Raw genomic sequence first — 20453 nt, forward strand, 5'->3', positions numbered from 1 at the left:
TAGTCTAACTGATCAATAGACTAGAGATGAGTTGGGTGAATTAGCTATTAATTAATTCACAAGTTATTAAATCATAATGCAACTATAGAATACATCAATTAACTCAGTTGCATGTCAGTGCATGTTCAGTTCAGCAGGGACAGGTGTTAGAGGATCAGATTGCTATTAGTTGTGACTATACCTATACATGATGATTTGCACAATCAGAGGGATTGAGTATGCCAATGAATTGGCCAATACCAAGAATTGTAGCCTTTTCTCACGCCCAACAATGTGTGAGTGATTATTTGTAGGTCAAATACGAGTTTGGTAAGCCATTCTCATCAGTTCTTGAGCAAGTATTGAGCTGGAGAGGCAGGAAAGCAGTGGAATAGATTTGGAGATCAGATCTGAGCTGTATTGTGTGTAACAGGTGGAGCTGGTACTGGATTTCTTGTGATAAGCATTGTACTTTGTAATGTTACATGATTCAATCAATATAATATACAAATAGTGTGGGGTTTTTAGCGAGATGATTTCCCCGGGATACATACTGTGTTAATGACTTTGATTGATGCTTCTATGTGTGCCTGTGAATGTTTCTGCTTCTGTAAATTGATGATCAACGTAGAGGAGCTTATGTATTATACATGTTCCTCTTATAATTGTATGATCAGGATAATCTCTTTGAATATGTGTTAAATTATTCAAAATTTCTACATGGTATCAGAGCTAGATAATTGTAGAAAAAGTTTCTACATGGTATCGGAGCTGCTTGATTTGTAGAAGAGATTTTTACAGGATATCAAGTGAGGATTGATCATCAGGTCTATTGTTCACTAAGTGTTTACATTTTATTTCTTCAGGCAGAGTCTGTAATCGAGCCAGGTAGCCTCTGGATTCATCCTTCTTTTGGAAGGTGAGATATCTGATAAAAGCCCATACAGTCAATCTCTGTACGAGAAATACTTTGTTCTCACGAATTCTAGATTGGAAGTGGTTGAGTTTTTGAGCTGGTGGAATTTGAATTTAATTCCAAAGCAAGAGATAAAACTCAGAAACATTAAGTGTGAGAATGGTGATTGTATGCCCCAGTATCTCATGAAGTTCGCCCAATGCCGGGATGAGCTGGGAAGTGTGGGGGTGACTGTCAGATGAGGATGGTGAGTCTAGCACTCGTTGACCTTCCTAAGAGTTGGCATAGCTACCAGGACTTGGTGAATGGGAGGGAGAAACTTCCAAATTGGGAACGACTATGGTTGGATTTGATGTAGGAGGACATTAGACGAAGCACCAGAGACGGTTCTTCATCCATGCAGGATGAGGAGAACTGCGCCTTAGTGAGTAAGGTGAAGAAGAGGAAGGGGAAGGTTTCTCTTTGCGAATCCAATTCTTCCAATGATGCGAAGAAGGTTGATAAGGCAAAGGTGAGATGCTTTCTTTGTCATGAGTTGGGTCATTATGCTACTAATTGCCCAAAGAAGAAGTCCAAGAAGGGATCCGGGGAAGGATCTGAAGGTGAGGCACTTGCTTCATAGTTTGAGTTGGATTTCACACTCTTCTCATGCATGGTTTCATCCATGATGGGAAGTGGTTGGTTTCTTGACAGTGGAGCTTCTTTCCACATGGCCGGTGACAAAAGTTCGTTCAGTACTTTGGAGGAGAAATATCTCCAGATACTCATAGGGATTGGTAATGATAAGAAGTATAGTGTCTCAGGCGTAGGCACGATTATTTTTCAAAGGGAGCATGGAGCTCGCCTTACCTTGACCGATGTCAAGTATGTACCAGGACTGAAGAGAAACTTGGTGTCGATCGCAATGCTGGAAGACAGAGGCTATGATGTAGTCTTCAGTAAGGGAAAGGTTTTCCTTAGACACATCATCACTAGACAGGTGAAGCAGATTGGTTCACAGGTCAGGAACCTGTATGCTCTTGAGGTTCAAGATGCATGCAAAGCCTTGAGCAGTGAGGCAACTTATGGAGACTTGGTGGTTGAGAGGGAGCATATATTACCTTTCAACATGCAGAGGCAGAAGAAGTCTCAGATTATTGTGGAGGAGCCACGATTGGTGCAGCAGCTTCAAGAGGTTGTGGAGGAGCCACAACAAGGGAAGCTGAGAGGAGATCGAGTAGAGACATCTACTCATCCAGAGACCTCCAGTAGGGGGAAACTTCGAGCCAGGTGGGCTGAGGGATCGCATACAGCCATACCTCCAGGTAGGAGGTGGGGTGATATGGATTGATCGTCCCAAGGAGGAGGGGCAAGATCCTTGAGGTACCCAACCTCTTGGATGAGAGCTTGCTACGGGAGCCCCAATGTGTAGTAGAAGGAACTGTTGGATTGGGTAGAGATATATGCGGATGGAGCGGTAGAGAGCACGACAGTGCAGGGAATCCCAGGACAGCGCATAGCTAGCAGGCTGCAGCAATGCGAGAGGCACAAGTGTTTTGCACAGTGCTAGGTGGCACAGAGAGGTGTGCAATGGTGCGAGTTGCATGGAGATGTTGCAGTAGCGCAGATGTCAAAGAGGGAGCACTTGTCAGCAGCAGGCAGAGCTTCAACATCAGAGGATGTTTCTAGCCCAACAGGGAGGTTAGTTGGGAGGTGCAGTGCAGATGCAATGCTGGGAGATAGAACCAGCAGTAACACGGATGAAGTCAGAGATCAAAGTGACAGAGGCTAGAGTAGTCAGATACCGAAGAGCACAGAGATGCAGAGTTTCAGTCGACAGAGGAAATAGCAGTCAAAGACTTTGATGACAGAGCAAGTGGACCAGCCAAATGTGTTGGATGGAGAACATTCTAGAGTTTCAGGATCGGGTTTGAGAGGAAGCCTTTCTTGTTGAGAGGGAGAGTTGAAAAGTGTGTAATAAGAAATTCTTGTTGAGAATGCAACAAGATGATGGAGCTTAGTGAAAAGAGTCGCCTTCACTAAGTGGGCCCGCAGGCAAATTATGGCGCAGGTTCTATTTTTTATCACAGTGTGGGTGATCACAGTATGAGTGATCACAATGTGGGCGATCACAGTGTGGGTGATCACAGTATGAGTGATCACAGTGTGGGTGACCATAGTGTGAGTGATCACAGTGTGAGTAATCAAAGTCTATTTTTAGACTGGCTGTCAAAAATAGAAAAGTCAAATATTATTGTCTCATAATAATATTTGGACTATAAACTTGATCTTATTCTCTTGGAGCACTTCAGGATGAGCTACGGATGTGGTACATGCAGATCCCAGAGAGGGAAATATGTGGTTAACTTTGGGATGACTAATACTTGCATGCAGGACTTCAGTTAGAACTCAAGTGAGTTGAGTTTAGTGGACTGGAGGTGCAGTTGATGGAGTTGTGTTCAGTTTAGCTTTGTTAAACTAGTTGTATTTAGTCTATTTGATCAATTGACTAGAGATGAGTTGGGTGAAATAGTTATTAATTAATTCACAAGTTATTAACTCATAATTCAACTATAGAATACATCAGTTAACTCAATTGCATGTCAGTGAATGTTCAGTTTAGCAGGGACAGGTGTTAGAGGATCAGATTGCTATCAGTTGTCACTATAGCTGTGCATGATGATTTGCACAATCAGAGTGATTGAGTATGCCAATGAATTGGCCAATACTAAGAATTGTAGCCTGTGCTCATGTCCAACAAAGTGTGAGTGATTATTTGCAGGTCAAATACGATTTTGGTAAGCCATTCTCATCAGTTCTTGAGCAGGTATTAAGCTGGAGAGGTAGGCAAGCAGTGGAATAGATTTGGAGATCAGATCTGAGTTGTATTGTGTGTAAGAGGTGGAGCTGGTACTGGATTTCTTGTGATAAGCATTGTAATTTGTAATGTTACATGATTCAATCAATATAATATACAGATAGTGTGGGGTTTTTAGCGAGATGCTTTCCCCGGGATACATATTGTGTTAATGAGTTTGATTGATGCTTCTATGTGTACCTGTGAATGTTTCTGCTTCTGTAAATTGATGATCAATGTAGAGGAGATTATGTATTATACATGTTCCGCTTATAATTGTATGATCAGGATAATCTCTGTGAATATGTGTTAAATTATTCAAAATTTCTATAATAATGTCCCCACATGAGAAGACAAGGTACCTGAATGCAACCTTTTATAAGCATGGTCATTGGTTATTGATATACACATGTTGTTCCTTTAAGTCTTCCTTAAAGTCCTTTGAAAAAGTATCTTTGGTTTGCTACCATGTTAATTTTGCACACTTCTCAATGAACAACTAAGTATCTACATACAATGGTAGATCAACTGATATCTTCTCAACTACTTCCCCAATACTTATCTTGGTGGTTTCCTTTCTTGCATCTCTGTTAGATTCCATGTTAACTATAAGTACTTGAGATATGCTCAACAATTGTTCTACCTATGGGACACAGAGGACGTTCATGGTAAGAAAATGTCAGCTCAAAAACCAAATAAACTTCAAGACAATATCAAGGAACAAACCAGGCTCATGACGGAGGGACTACACAATTATGGCTAACAAAGGTCACTAGCTAGCTATGGGAATTGTGCATTATGCATTCCTAGTTGTCAGTTGGGAAGCTTACTCATTGGAACTTTGCAATGCACATGTCAATCTGGGCAAAGGCTCGGAGAGACCTCGCATTGCATAGTCTGAGTGGCCAAGCTTGGAGGCTGGATCCTAGAAATGCAAATTGCGTAGTTTGAGCCAAGTGAGAACATGATATTCCTAATTCAAGAAGCAAAGGTAGAGGCCTTCAACTCCCAGATTACATAGTGCATGCAGTGAAGTGTAAGATCTAGCAAGGGGAGCCCATATATCACCATGGGGAGTTTGTAAACAATTAGTTCTAAATGATGGCGTGATTACGAGTTCCAATATGAATAATTGTTGATAAATTCATGTGAAAAAAGTGTAGGAGTCAATCAAACTAAATGAAAATGAAGCATGTGATGAGAGTCCCCGCAATGACAACAGTTGGTGAAAAAATGAGAAAATACATTTGACACTTGGCAAAGGAATTCTAAAACTTGAAACAACACTTTTATAAGATAAAAAAAAGTTAAAATGCCAACATGTGTTCATAGAAATAAGTGAAATATCACTCTTACAAGCTAAACAACATAAAGCGATAGAAAAAGCAGTAAAAGGCTAGAAAAGCAAAACTCACCAGGAAAAGTGACGACGATCACACCAAAGGTTCCTTTATCTCCTCAGGAATTCCAAAGATCCAAGATCAAATGTGTAAATTATATATAGTAGCATCGATTTAATAAATTTGGTCAAGTTAAGGTTTATGATGCAAATGCCAAAATTTAAGGAAAAAACGACACTTGGTGACAATTTCCAAAATTACTGAAGTGCCTCCTCCGGGTTAGTAAAAATAGATCCATATTTTTTAGGGATGATTTTTTCCTTTTTTCTTCTTTTAATTTTCAGGAAAAACTAACATGCATTACCTAGAGAGAACCAAGAAACTTTCTCGTTCATGCATTGACAAATTTCTCAACACAGTGGGTTCTATGAAATTTACAAGTTGAGGGGCTCTCGACTGCCTTTATGTATGTGCAATTTCCTAGCGCAATGATTTCTTTCATCCAATCCTATGCAATTCCTGAGCTCAAAGCTCACTGGCAGTTAGGATTACGCAATTCCTATGAGCAAGGGCAGTTGTCATCAAGAATTATGCAATTCTATAAGGCAAGCTCAGAACTATGAAAATACCAATTCAAGAGATGGGCTTGTGGGTTGGAAAATGAACCAAGTAATAAAACACAAGCCAATATGAAAAGGATGAGGCTCAATCAAAGCACAAGTACTTGGATCAGTGCAAGATGTACTTCCATGGTATAGAAGGGAGGCTCCAAAACGAAGCATATGAAAATTTTTGGATGGTGCTTATAGCCACTACAACACCATGCAAAGGTATGTTGACCTCAAAAGGAGAAGTCACATAATTTGACATAAATAATCCCAAAAATTCAATTTAGGGCATTGTGATTTGGTAACTTTGATATTATTGATTTTTTTGAGATATAATTTGGCTTCCTAGAAAGACATATTGCCAAAGCATATGTAGAGGTTGAAAGGATAACAATTGAAATAATTTGTTGGAACTAAAACAATGTGGTTTGATCATGGAGCACATGGATTATGTGATAACATTGTTGATGCCTTCGAAGATCATAAGGGTAGAGTTTATATTTTGAAACATAATAACACTTATTGAAAAATATGAGGTAGAACTTTGTTATGAAGAATAAAAGGCATGTACTAGCAATTTTGAGGAATTTTGTGTCCTTGAGTATGAAAGATAAACAAATTTATGACAAATTTGCATGAATATTGTTGATATCTATAAAGGTTGAAGTTTGATATTATGTGATTATGTTAGGAGAAGAAGAACCCTATCATGAAAATAGTGTGTGAAATAATTGGCTCCAAAAAGTGTTTGACATCCAGAAATATCAAAGCCTAGGTATGATGTAATGTGAGAGAGGATACTTGTAGCTAAAACTATATACCAGTGGAAGAACAAGTATTTTTTTTTATTGATGAAGTTAGATATAAGATAAGGTTTATGATTATGTCTCCCGATTTGAGATGGAGAGAGTATCTTGTCCCATGCTGAGAGGGTGCAATGAGCGACACCGTATTCTCCATGTGTGATGGAGTAGACTAGGACTAACAGTCGTAGGTTTAGTGAAGGCACTCGGAGGTAGGAATGGAGGATTAGATAATCATCTCAGACAAATACTCCTTGTCGCTTTGTGTAAGATACCTTTTCTTTTTAAATGATTGTTTATTTCTTTTTAGACTGAATTATGTTAGACTCGATGGTAGAAAATCCATGATTTGTGTAAGTGAAAGAAACATAGTAACATGCTTATGTAATAAGTATTTTTTATTAATAAATAAAAGGGTTAAAGTTTCTTCAGAATGAGACACCTGAGTAAGAGATTCTTTCCAAAGAAAAATAAAATCAAAAATCTCATTAATGGATGAGATCAGAATAAATCTTCCGTAGATAATTTAATGGACAAGAGAAAATGATTTATTAAATCCCTTGGTTGGAGAAAGATTCTCAGTAGAGGAAAGAATAAACTGTCGGAGGAGAAAAATCAGGCTTTAATGAAGAAGTATGGGCAAGTGAAAATTCAGAACCTCAAAAGTGGGGAAAAATATGTTATGAAAGAAAAGGTATAACAATACCTACTCAAGTGATCAAGGGGTTGTTGATCTCTTTGTAAATCATACTCACATTGGGGGAATGTAGAGGTATAGTTCATGGTTAGGTGGATGGTGTGCTTTTCAAGCGTAAATTCTGTAGCAACTTCGATTAGGAAATCTATGCATATTTATCTACGTGAATATCTGATTAAATATTATGGTGCAAAATGTAATTTATTTGTAGAGTATTTTAGAGGTTGGCATAGAAAATTGTGTATGTTGATTTCTGCAAATATTCTACTAAATATTTCATATTTAGGTGAATAGTATAACTCCTACTAAGGGTAGGGAGTTAGATGCTATTATGAACTCCACGAATGAGGAATATTATGCTAACCCATTATGAAGAGTGTTGAAATTTTTATGCGGAGTATCAGTTAGGTTAACAATATATGTATGTCGATTTTCGTAAATACTTTGTTAGATATATCTCTAGTGGTTGATATAAATTCGGTGCACAGTATGTGGAGTAGTTCATAGTACTACTATTATTGAGAAGTTATATTTGTTCTCGTGATGAAAATAAAGGAAAATTAAACTCATCGAATTGTGCAAAACCATGTAGTAGATAAATCAAAGATGTGAGTCCATAGAAAAGCTTCGATAGTGGCACCGAGAATAGAACAGAGAGACTTATAAGATCTTGTGGCAAGAAGAAACAAGATTGTTTCTAATTAATCCAATAAATTAAAGGGAATCCAACCTTCCATGAGTATTAGTGCCAGTAAAAGTATAGAATATATATATATATATATGAGCTTCGGCTTATGGGAAATGCTAGTATGAATTTATTACCAAAGAAAATAAAACAATTGATATCGAGATAGTTCGTGAGATAATTAGTGATAGGGTTGAAATTACCAAACCCATTAGGAAGGAAGCCTTAACTAGTATAAACGTGGAAATTCTCGTATTAACAAAGCAAATAAAGTAGTGCTATTAATGAGGGATAGAAATCAAAAATAAAAACAATAAATGATATATAATTGTGTGAGGAGGATCTAGATAATACCCTATGATGAAAACTATGATAGAGCTAGTAACAGTATGAGGAAATAATTGTAGCTTAAGACCGTAAGAGCCATAGTGAATGATGCATTGTTGTTACTTAAATAACTATCACTAATACGTGAATTATTAGAAGCAAAGCCAAATGTACAAAATCATAAAGCTTTAGAGAGAGGGGTATTAGACTCTTTCTCTTATTATACAAATTTACTAATTTACGAAATTTCGAAATAATTTACGAAATTATCTCGAGGTGTGTAATACTAATTTACGAAATTTGCTCCCAATTAAATTTAACTAAAAATAAAATAGGATCACAAGCACCATTTGATAGATATCTACATTAACAAGTGAAAGTTGTACCGGCATTATCATTATAAGAGTAGAAAATTTCATAACGAGAACAGAGAGATTTATAGTTCCTCTTATACATAAAAAATTGAGACTGAATATATAGTCATATGCAACCCCCATTTTAATGGACAATAATGAGGAACAAAAATCAAACACATCATCAATGATTAAATAACCATTGCAGTCCGAGTGAGTGGGGTATTATGTCAAGAGTACATAATTTTAATGGACAATAATGAGGAACAAAAATCAAACACATCATCAATGATTAAATAACCATTGCAGTCCGAGTGAGTGGGGTATTATGTCAAGAGTACATAATTTATACTCAGAAAATATTTACAAAACCATGGGGTCAAAATTATAAATGAAAATGTACATTATGTGTCATAAGTCAGGATAAAGTTGAACTGATAAAGTTGAACTGATTCATTTATCGAGAAGAACAGATGTGCACATGTTATATTAGTCTAAGTGGGGTTCGCATGGACCACTAAATTAAGCACTAAAATGTTGAGATAGACCAAGCATGGAAGTCTCTCGCACCCATAATAGGTAGTGAGAACATGGAAAATCAGTAAAGAAAGACAACCAACATTTTACCATATAAATGGAGATTAGAGATTGTGTTTGCCACTTTAGGAGACATACATAGAAAATTAGTATAGCCTGTCAGGAATCGAAATAAAATCATTAGGTGAGGGAGATGCGTGAGTAAAACTATAGAGTGAAACATATAAAATTAACACGAAAACTTAATAAAATTTACCTGTGTAATAGATAGTTCATTGTAAAGGGTAGTCTGATCATGAGCTCATGAACACTAATGAGAAAGCTTGAGGAAGCCAATGAAACAAGTCAATAAATAAAATTGTTAGGCATGTGGGGTCAGAAGAAAAATAAACATGGAAAAGTGTATATACATACACTTAATCAGAAGAAATTATTTGGTGTAACCTTTTGAATGAAAGGATAACCATAAATCTTGTAGAATAGAGTGGTACTCTCGTAGTGAAATGGCATTGGAAAAAAGAAATATTCCATTAGCACGAAATTGAAAACATGAAACTACAACAGGATATGCGTGACATTTGAGTGCAAATCCACTTCTAGGAACAAAGGTGAGTGATCCAGGTGGATGTTGGTGGCCACCCACCTATCCCATTTTGACTGCCACAACTGTCTCTTTCAGTTTTTTTGTTTCCTTAATTATAGCACAGTTTACTATTTTTAGCAGTTTTTCGGGTCCTAAACTTCCGAAGCCATTTTGAGGCCCTAAACGACGTTTTTTGGGAAATCCACCGCCAACGATTTTTCGTTTAAAAATCCTCTTTTTGTCGTAGTCCTCAGAGATATCTTTCCAACGGGCTATCATGCGCGTCAAACAGAGCTAGTACGACCAATTCGCGACCCAGGAAGTTGATGTACCAACTTACCCAAAAACGGGGCCCACAATTTTGAGTTTCATCTTCTAGGGTTAGGTTTTGAAATGTGAAGGATTTTCCAGTGTTTCTCAACAATAAATACGCCCTCAAGCCTCATTGTAACACAGTTTTTGGAGAACAGTTCAGAGGCATGTAGCCGTCACATCTCTTCTCAGAGATAAGCTACCATCGCCCTAGCTGGGTTATTTCCATTTCTATTTGTAAGAATATTTCAGTATTTTCCATTAATGAAATAAAGTATTATTTCCGCTGCATATTTGTCTTTATGGTTATCTCTGTATTTTATTGCGTTCTTGTTTAAATCCAGATCAGTGGTATCAGAGCGGTCTGCTTTTTCTCTGTTTTTCTTTGCATGTCCCCAACGAGGTCGGGATATAAGGAGTTAGGTATGGAACTGGTCGAACCTTTACAAGACCAGCCTCGCAAATCTTGACGACCTCCCATGGCGGATGAGAAGAAAAACGAGGGGGCAGGAGAACCTATCAAATCTTTCTCAAAGAAGCCCTCGATCGACAAAGGAACGCGATGATGGAAAACATTGCCCAAATCCTTCAGCGGCTACCTAGAGGCGACACATCGGCTTCCAATAGCTACTTTGGAAATGCCACACCGTTTAAGGTACAAGTTAATTTTGAAATCCCCATCTTCGAGGGTCAAATAGACGTAGATGTCGTAGATAAATGGTTAAATCTGCTCGATGGTTAGTTTTTTGTTCATGAATTTTCAAGTCGGGAAAAGATTGTTTTTGCTCTTCTCAAAGCAGCCCGCCACGTCAAGGACTGTTGGGAAACCTACTGCGAACAGAAGGATGAAAGTACAGGCTCATTGTTTTTAGCTGCACCCACTTGGAATGACTTCCGGGATGCCATCAAGGAGCAGTACTACCCTGTCAAAAGCTATGAGGACGAATACATCAAATGGACCACACTGCGACAGGGACGAGACCAAGATGTGCCGGAGTTCATAAACATTTTTCATACCCTTCCCACACAATTGGGTATCAAAGATTCTGAGCTGCATCTGGTACTCAAATACCACGGTTGCCTACACAGATACATCCAGGAAGAGATGGAGTTCTTGAACATCTCCTCACTCAGCACAGCATACCGATACGCTGTCAAAATCGAGCAAATGTTCAAACAGAAGAAGCGAGACTTTTGGATCTGCAAATCCAAAGCCCAAAGGACAAAGCCAAGGCGGGGTGACCCAAGACAACCCGTCGAAGTCGCAAGAAAAGAACAACACCACAAAGCTGAAGAAGGACACAGGAAAGTGGTGTGAGTTCCACAAGAGTCCCACTCATAACACAAGTGAGTGTCGGACCAAGCAGTCGCTGGTGGCCGAGTTGAAGGCTTCTGAATCAGATGCATGTTTTGACTCTGAGTCAGAACCCGACAAGGGGAATAACAAAGGGAAGCAGATCATTGATACGGATCCCAGTGCCACTGTTGCCACTACCAAGATCCAGAAAAATGAGCCCGAAGATCTAGAGGAGGGGGAACGTCTTTTCCACTCATAGATGTGGGTGAAGGGTTCGCCGCTGCAATTCATTGTCGACAGTGGCAGCCAAAAGAACCTCATTGCAGCAAAGGTCGTGAAGCGGTTGGGCCTACCAACTACACCACACCCACAGCCGTACAGTATCGGTTGGCTTCACGAAGGACGAGATCTCAAAGTTCGCTAGCAGTGCCACCTTCGCTACAGCATCGAGCCCTTCACAGACGAGGTATTGTGTGATGTTACACCTCTCAATGTTTGTGATGTACTATTAGGCCAACCATACTTGTGGAGGCGACATGCTGTGTATGAGTCAAGGCCTGGCGTTGTCATCATTTCTTTGGATAATTCATTATACAGGATAACGGAGGTAGCCCCACCTACCGCCACCTCTTTGATCACTGCTAAGAAAGGAAGCAAGCTCATCTCACAGACTAGGAAATTATTTTATGTTTGGTTCACTCCAAAAGTAAGGGGAAGATCGTTGCTACATCCATGACCCCCGCGAAGGGTTCCTCCACACAGCAGCAGCAACAGAGGGATATAGTCGTGACAGAACATAGGAACAACTTCTCCTTACCCGGAGGGGCACCACACAAGTTTCAAGTGGGCGACAAAGTTTGGTTACATTTGCAGAGGGAGCGCCTTACCAGAACCCATCAGAAACTCAGACCACCTCGACATGGTCCTTACACCAGTAACAAGGCTACGAGAAACAATGCTTTGAGGCCCAAAATTCCTCCATTCCTTTGCTTGCACCGAGTGTTCAATGTGGACCGTCGCCAACCATGCTCCCCACCATTTCTGGACACATTAGCGGTTGCAGAACAACTCACTAGAGACCCAGCTCTGCAGAAGCTTCCTCATCTCAGGGAGGAACTCAACGCAATGGGGACCATTGCTTCCTAAGGGGGGAGGAATGGTCCAGGTGGATGTTGGTGGCCACCCACCTATCCCATTTGGACCCCCACAACTATCTCTTTCAGTTTTTCTATTTCCTTAATTATAGCACAATTTACTATTTTTAGCAGTTTTTCGGGTCCTAAACTTCCGAAGCCGTTTGGAGGCCTTAAACGACGTTTTTTGGGAAATCCACTGCCAATGATTTTTTTGACTAAAAATCGTCTTTTCCATCGCAATCCTCGGAGATATCTTTCCAACGGGCTATCATGCGTGTCAAACGGAGATAGTACGACCAATTCGCGACCCCGGGAAGTTGATGTACCAACTTACCCAAAAACGGGGCCCACAATTTGGCGTTTCATCTTCTAGGGTTAGGTTTTGGAATGTGAAGGGTTTTCCATTGTTTCTCAACAATAAATAGGCCCTCAAGCCTCATTGTAACATAGTTTTTGGAGAACAGTTCAGAGGCATGTAGCCGACACATGTCTTCTGAGAGATAAGCTACCATCGCCCTAGCTGAGTTATTTCCATTTCTATTTGTAAGCATATTTCAGTATTTTCCATTAATGAAATGAAGTATTATTTCCGCTGCATATTTTTCTTTATGGTTATCTCTGTATTTAATTGCGTTGCTATTTAAATCTGGATCAGTGAGTCACAAAAAAATTGTAATTGAGTATAGAACACAAGAAACCCTAATGTTATTATTGACATGGCACCTAAAACTCCATATAAAAACACAAAAGTTACTTGTCAATGATGGAATGTTCATGAAATAGACAAGGTTGTTGACATGATTTCTGAACCTCCAAAAGAATGGAAAGGGCCCTACATGAAACCATCTGCCTGGCCGCAATGCATCTTGGTCATATTTATGGGAACAAGGCGGAAAAATAAAAATAAAAACCCTTAACAAAACTTACAGAATTGGAGTGACAAAAATGTAGGAATGGAGAATGAAATTGAAAACATACCTTTGGAAAACTCATTGTTTAGCAACAATTATACTAGAATTGAGAAGTGCCTTACTTGAAAATATAAGGGGTGATGAGTTTCCACAACTTGGGAAATATCCCCGTTGTTTATCCATCGAAATGACGAATTGAATAGAAACTTGGAAAAGGAATATGATTAGGATTTCTGAAGAGCAACAAAAACCATTTAATTTACATGATCCTAATCCCATCATTCACGCACGAGGGACTGACAAACCCATGTCAAACTCACATGGATAGGGTGTATATGTGAACAAAGGATTTTCTCACCATTCAAAAGACCATACACGCCACTTTCTCATTGTTATAGCACCATTTACCATTGTTGGTAGACTTAATGCTCTATGATATGGCCTAGGGAAACCCTTCCCTACCAGACTTGGTCCATTTTCTAAAAGACAATGTTTTAAATTGCATATGCGATTATGCCCTATCTAAAGCATGTGTACATATAAGTCAACCTATACCAAACCCACGTATAAGTGTTAAAACATTAAAAAATATATAATATCCATTAATTTGGGCGGGTTTTACTGGTGTGACAGGATACCCACCTACTATAGCCTATGGCCCAATTGTTTCCCAACTGAAAAAATAATTTGGTGAAGTATAAACACATCTCGATGTGAAGGTTTAAAGGGATGAGGAAGGATTAGATATTGATATTATAGTTTATTACATCCCTGATCAAGTCTAAATATATCCATGTGCCTTCTACACTTCGAGTCACAAGAAACCCCTGTTTCCTTCTTGAGATGTTCATCATCCCTTCATGACATCCTCTCGTATACTTATGGAAGATTGCTGAGGCCTGGGTAGGATGGATGCAAAGGATGGTTTATCTTGGAGCTGGAGGACATCTCATATTGTAGTTATTCTATATTTTCTTTAGCTTACATTAATAAAGAGGTGTTGTCTTGTTCCTGATGATTATGGTCTCTATGCATTAATTTATCTCATGATTTTCTTATAAAATCTCACGTTAATTCTTATTTTTTTACATGCTTATATTATCTAACCTTGATATCATGAACATTGTTTTAGTTATTTTTGGTGTATATGCTTTTCCTTGAATGAATTACAGGTCTTAAAGAACAAGCAAGAAGCAGAGGGTTTGAACCCTACAAGTTCGACCTCAAACGTAGGACATATAGGTAAGACCTTTTGCACCAATTTTAACTATTTAAGTATTGGGACTGCTTGTGTGTGTGCCTCTTTATGTTGTATGCCCTCCATTATATTGGAGTTCCCAACCAAAGACCGTAGGGTGATTCTACCTGAAACACTCGTGTAAATGCTTGGTATGTTGAGTGGGGGGTAATCCAACCATACCACTATAGCGACCCACTTTAGTAATGTTTCCACAATGATATGAATCAATTTAGATTAAGTGAATACATGGAGTGCACCATGGAAAAGGTTAGGTCCTCTTTACCATAGAGTAGTATATGCTAGATGATGCCAAGGTCGAAAGGGACCTGGATACCTAAATAAAGTTACACCTCCATTTGTAATGAAAATTTTAGGGCAAGTGAAAGTGATAGAGTTATAAAATTGGTATTACAATTTTAATTAAATATATATTCTCATTATCTATACATTTGTTGAATAAAGAAAAATATGAGAGATAAGTTACATAATATTTAAGTAAGTATAATTGTTAATAGTAATTATTTTATTTAAATATAGAAAAATATAGTGTTCAAAAAGTGGACTCATGACAAATGGTATGAAAGAAAATTCAAATTAAGGCATGAAGGAACCATCACACAAATTATTAGGATAATGTAGGATTGAAATATTAATGCAATCAATCTAGAAATAATATTTGATTATGTTGAATAAAAGGTAACCAAGTGAAGTGGATCACAACAAATGACAGAGGGTCTTCCTTGAGCCATAACCAAAGGATAACAATTATATGTCGATTGGGGAGATGAGGACATTCCCTCCCAATTTATGGATATTATTAGAACCCTACAACAATAATTGACACTTTTAAGAAGTAATGATGAATGCCTACTGAAAGCTAGTGAGAAACGAGAGAGGATGATAAGGGGATTGATAAAAAAATCTAGCCATAGAACTATAGAACTAGAAGCATTGAAAAGAAGATTTGCATAGAGTCAGAGGAGTATGAAAGTTGGCGTGATTTGTATAGAACATATCCAACAACATAAAAGAAGAAGAAAAAAAGGGATCTCCAAGGGGAGTTTAGGAAAATTAATTCCCCTACCTTTGATGGGGAGAAGGGCGAGGATGCAAAAGAATGGTTTCTCAATATGACCAAATATTTTTAAGTTTATGAATAGGAGAGTAACTTGAAGGCCAGATTGGCCATTATCAATTGCAAGGAAAAGTTGTTCTATGATGGGAAGAAGCTAAAAGTGTGCGTCTTCTGGAAGAAAAGATAGTATTGTAGGAGGAATTTCAGAAACAGTTTGAGTCTTACTATCTAAGTGAACAGTATTATGAATACCTCATAAAAGTGTTCCATGAGTTAATGTTGGACAATTAACCATGGATCAGTTTGTGGCAAAGTTTAGACACTTATCGAGGTATGTTCCTTATATCAAACAAGAAAAAGACAAGGTACTATAGTTTGTACACTTTTTACTTACTATTTATAATGACCATATAGAGTTTGACAATCCTAAGATAGTGGATGAAGCATTAAGTAAGGTAAATCTATGTTATCAACAATTTAAGAATAAGGGTGAAGGCACCACATTCTGGAGAGGAAAAGATAGGGCAAAATTTGTAATAGGGGAAAAAAGATAGAAACTTCCATATCTTTAAATTTTTGGGAAGGATCATCAATGGAAAAATTTCAGAAGGAGAAGCATAAGTCAACTGGCACAATCTTAAACTACATCCAAACCTATGGAACTGAATAGTAAAAAGAGCAATGGGGGAAAATGAAAAGAACCACTAAATCTCATTAGTTAGGGGTGAGGTGAATTTCATTAGTTGAGGGATTGCTCTCATAATCCAAGATCTATCCAACATACCCAGTTTTTCCATGAAGCCACCACAATGAATGATTTTGTTAGGAATATTCTGAGAATAAGTGCAACATTGCAGGATAGACAAGCAGAGCATGAATAAAAGATGATCATTATTGAAGGTATTATTTAAATGAACCTGTTTCTTCTTTAATTGATCTAGGATATAGTATAAGGTACATTTGCCCACAAGTTGTCGAAAAATGTTAACTCATACATAAAACATATAAAACTTCATTACTGTTATAGTTAGCAATTAGTGCTAAGAGGAGTCTGACTAGCTAAGTAAGCTAATACCATATTGATTTAAAAGGCTATTTTACAATAGTCAACCTAAACATACTCCCTTTAGGATCATATGAGGTGTTAATAAGCATGGACTGGTTAGAAAAGTAGGGGGTCATTATAAAATGTTTAGAAAAAATAATGAGTTGTGTGAACGAGAAGGGACAAAATCAAATAATCCAAGGAATATGAAAACCCATATCAGCTAGACAAATTTCATGCTTACATATGAAGATGAGTGCATGGAGTGGATGCCAAATAATTATGGTTCATGTGGAAATAAGTGAAAAGCAAACAAAAAAATTAGAACTGGAGACCTTGTCACTTATTAAAGAGTTCTGAGATTTATTTCTGGACAAAACCTAGTTTTACACTACCGTAGAGACAGATTTCTCCATTGATTTCGTACCCAATGAAGCCACAATATCAAGAGTCCCTTACAAAATAAGTACACCTGAGTTATTGGAGCTGAAAATATTGTTACATGAACCATTACGCAAAGGCTATAATAGACCAAGGGTATCCCCGTGGGGGACCCCATGTTATCGACAATTAGATAGGTTAACCATTAAAAACAAATATCCATTGCCCCGTATTGATGATTTGTTTGATCAAGTAAGCATGACAACCATTTTTCAAAAAATTATTTAAGAACTAGATATCATCAGTTGAGAACCAAAGATGAGGATATTTACAAAACAATCTTCAGAACTAGATATGGTCACTACAAGTTCGTATTATTACCATTTGGTCTTACTAAAGCCCCTAAAATGTTCATGTGCTTGAAGAACAACATACTTAATAAATATCTGGATAACTTTGTGCTAGTATTTATAAATGGCATTTTTAGGAGAACTCGGGGATAAATTGATATTAATGTTGCAAACTCTAAGAGAACATCACTTATATGCTAAATATAGAAAATGTGAGTTCTATAAAGATAGAATACAACATTTGGGCAACATGATTTCAAAAGAAGGACTAGTAGTTGACCTTGAGAAGGTTGGGGTTTTGGTAAATTGGCCCATACCAAAGGATGTGTTTGTTGTCCGTTTGTTTATGGGGATCATGGAATATTACCAAATATTTATGGAAGGATTCTCTGAATTAGCTTATCCTATTACATCCCTACAGAATAAAGGAGAAAAATTTGAATGGATAACCACATGTAAGGAAAATTTCAATAAGTTGAAACACTTACTTACAGTTGCCCCTATTCTAAAACTTGCATATCTAAATAAAGAATTTATTGTATTCGTCGGTGCTTGTATGGAAGGGCTAGGGGGAGATTTAATGCAAGAAAATTTAGTGGTAGCCTATGACTCTAGGAAGTTGAAAACATATGAAAAACAATATGTTATATATGAATTGGAACCTGTTGATGTAAAACATGCCCTAAAGATGTGGAGACACTATCTATTTGGAAACAAAATCACCTTCATAATAGATCATCTCAGTTTGAAATATATTTTCAACCAACGAGACCTTAATTCTTGAGAATCTAGGTGGAAGGCATTCCTCAATCAATTTGAGTTCGACATTAAACACATAAAATGGAAGGTAAATAAAATAGTATATGCTTTAAATAGACATGCACATGCTATAGTTGGAATACATGTTAACAACAATAGTACATACTCTTTGGAGTAAGCTAAAAACTCAATACTCAAGGACCTTAAATATTTGCAAATTCAACAAAACTTGTAGCAGACTCACATCCCTAAATTTTCTTAGAATTTTGAAAAATTATTGATGTACAAAAAAAGTTCTATCTTCCTAATGTGAATAGTTTGAAACAATTGATATTAGATGAATATCATAAGAAACCATCTCTAGGAAATCCCAGATAGCAATAGATGATAAACACATTACAAAATAATTTCGTTCAGTTATGTATGAAAAAATATGAGGTAGAATATTTATCTAAATGTTTATAATGTCAACAGTTAAAGGTTGAACATCACAAACCCACTGGGTTGTTGAATCCCCTACCTATCCCTTAATGGAAATGGGAGATAATTTACGTAGGTTTCATTACGAGACTACCAAGGCACAAAAGGCAACACGATTCTATCATGGTGGTGGACGCCTTAAGTAAAGCAACACATTTCATATGTGTATAGTGCACTTACGATACAACATAGATTTCTAGTATCTTTATGAAGGATATTTTTCAGCTACATGGAGTAGAAAAGATGGTGGTATCCCAAAGAGATGCCAAATTCACCTTTAAATTTTGGAAACTGTTGTTTGGAGGCATGGGACCTTAGTTAAATTTTAGCATTGCATACCATCCTAAAACAAATGTGTAATGTCCCCCAATAATAATAAAAATAATAAATAAATAAATAATATAATATAATATTAAAATATAAACAAATAAATGACAAACATTAAAGAAAATATAATAATGGTAAATAAATAATAAAAAATAAAGAAAACATAATAATAGTAAATTGATACTAAATAATGAAAATAATATAATAATAATAAGTAAATAAAATAGTAAATAATAATACTGGAGTTCTACATAAATATATATAAAAGTAAACTACAAATAAGTAAATCTAACAAAGAATTAAAAAGTAACAAAATACGAAAGAATTAGATTAAGAGAAATAATAAATTAAATAAAATTTAAAATAAAGAAATAAAAGCTGCATTTTGAAATATGGAAGGTGTGCATGCAGACCCCTTTTCATTATTTGGTCTATTTAATAGACAATGGGGAAGATGAGATTCATCATTTTTTCATCCATTCTCTTGGGAGAAAAGTGTTGTGAGACAAAAGATTCACTAGTAGTAGTATGTTGATTGAGTGCTTGGGTGTCGCCACTTGTAGATAGATTATGTGCAGTTGAACCTACGGTTGGGTGGAGAGTCATCCCCAAAAATTTATTGTAGTTAGCAGGATTCAAATAGCGTTCAACTCTGAAATCAGATGTAAGGAATATCATAGCCACATGTAAGTCATCTTTGCTCATGTTTTTGGAAATTCTATGTTAATTACTGGAATAGTTATGTGTTGATTATTAACCACATAATTGGTCTAATTAGTTACATATTTTAATTTTGAGATTGTTACATATGGTAGCAGAGAAAAGTTGCAACTCTCAGACCTACAGGTATTAACATATAGTTTAGTTAAAATTAAAATACAAAATAAATTATTAACCTTGTTAAAAGTCTCTACAACTTTTATTAATTAATGAGATAAATTTATAACCCATTTCTTTTTCCTTTTATATATATATATATATATATATATTTATAAAATAATATATGTTATTATGTTATTTTAATTATTAAGATTAATAACGTACTCTTTACTTTTAGACATTACTCTATTTATATTTCAATATTATGAAGCAAAGATATAGTTGAGTTAATCTTCAAAAGTGACTTAGTTACAACGCTCTTTGACAATATAATAGTATATGGCAAATATAACACTAAAATTGAAAATAGGATAATTGAAAATAGGATACAGCTTGAGTGAGCCTAATGGTTAAGAGTTTGTGTTTCCTTCTAAGAGGTTACAGGTTCAAAACCAGAGGGGGTAGAGTATGTATGCCTTCGTAGACTTAGCAGTCAAATCATTGCGCGGAGGTGGGTCCCTTGTCCCACAAACAAGGGGGTCTCGTACACCAATTTGGTGTCTGGCTTGGCTGTGACCTTAAAATGGATATTATTATTATCATTAGATGGAAAATATAGCACTAAAATAGAAAATAGGGTTAATGTCTAAGCCCATT

This window comes from Pinus tabuliformis, chromosome 3_2, assembly GCF_031772625.1.
Source record: "Pinus tabuliformis cultivar Carrire ecotype Pingquan chromosome 3_2, CPIR1, whole genome shotgun sequence".
NCBI lineage: Eukaryota > Viridiplantae > Streptophyta > Pinopsida > Pinales > Pinaceae > Pinus > Pinus tabuliformis.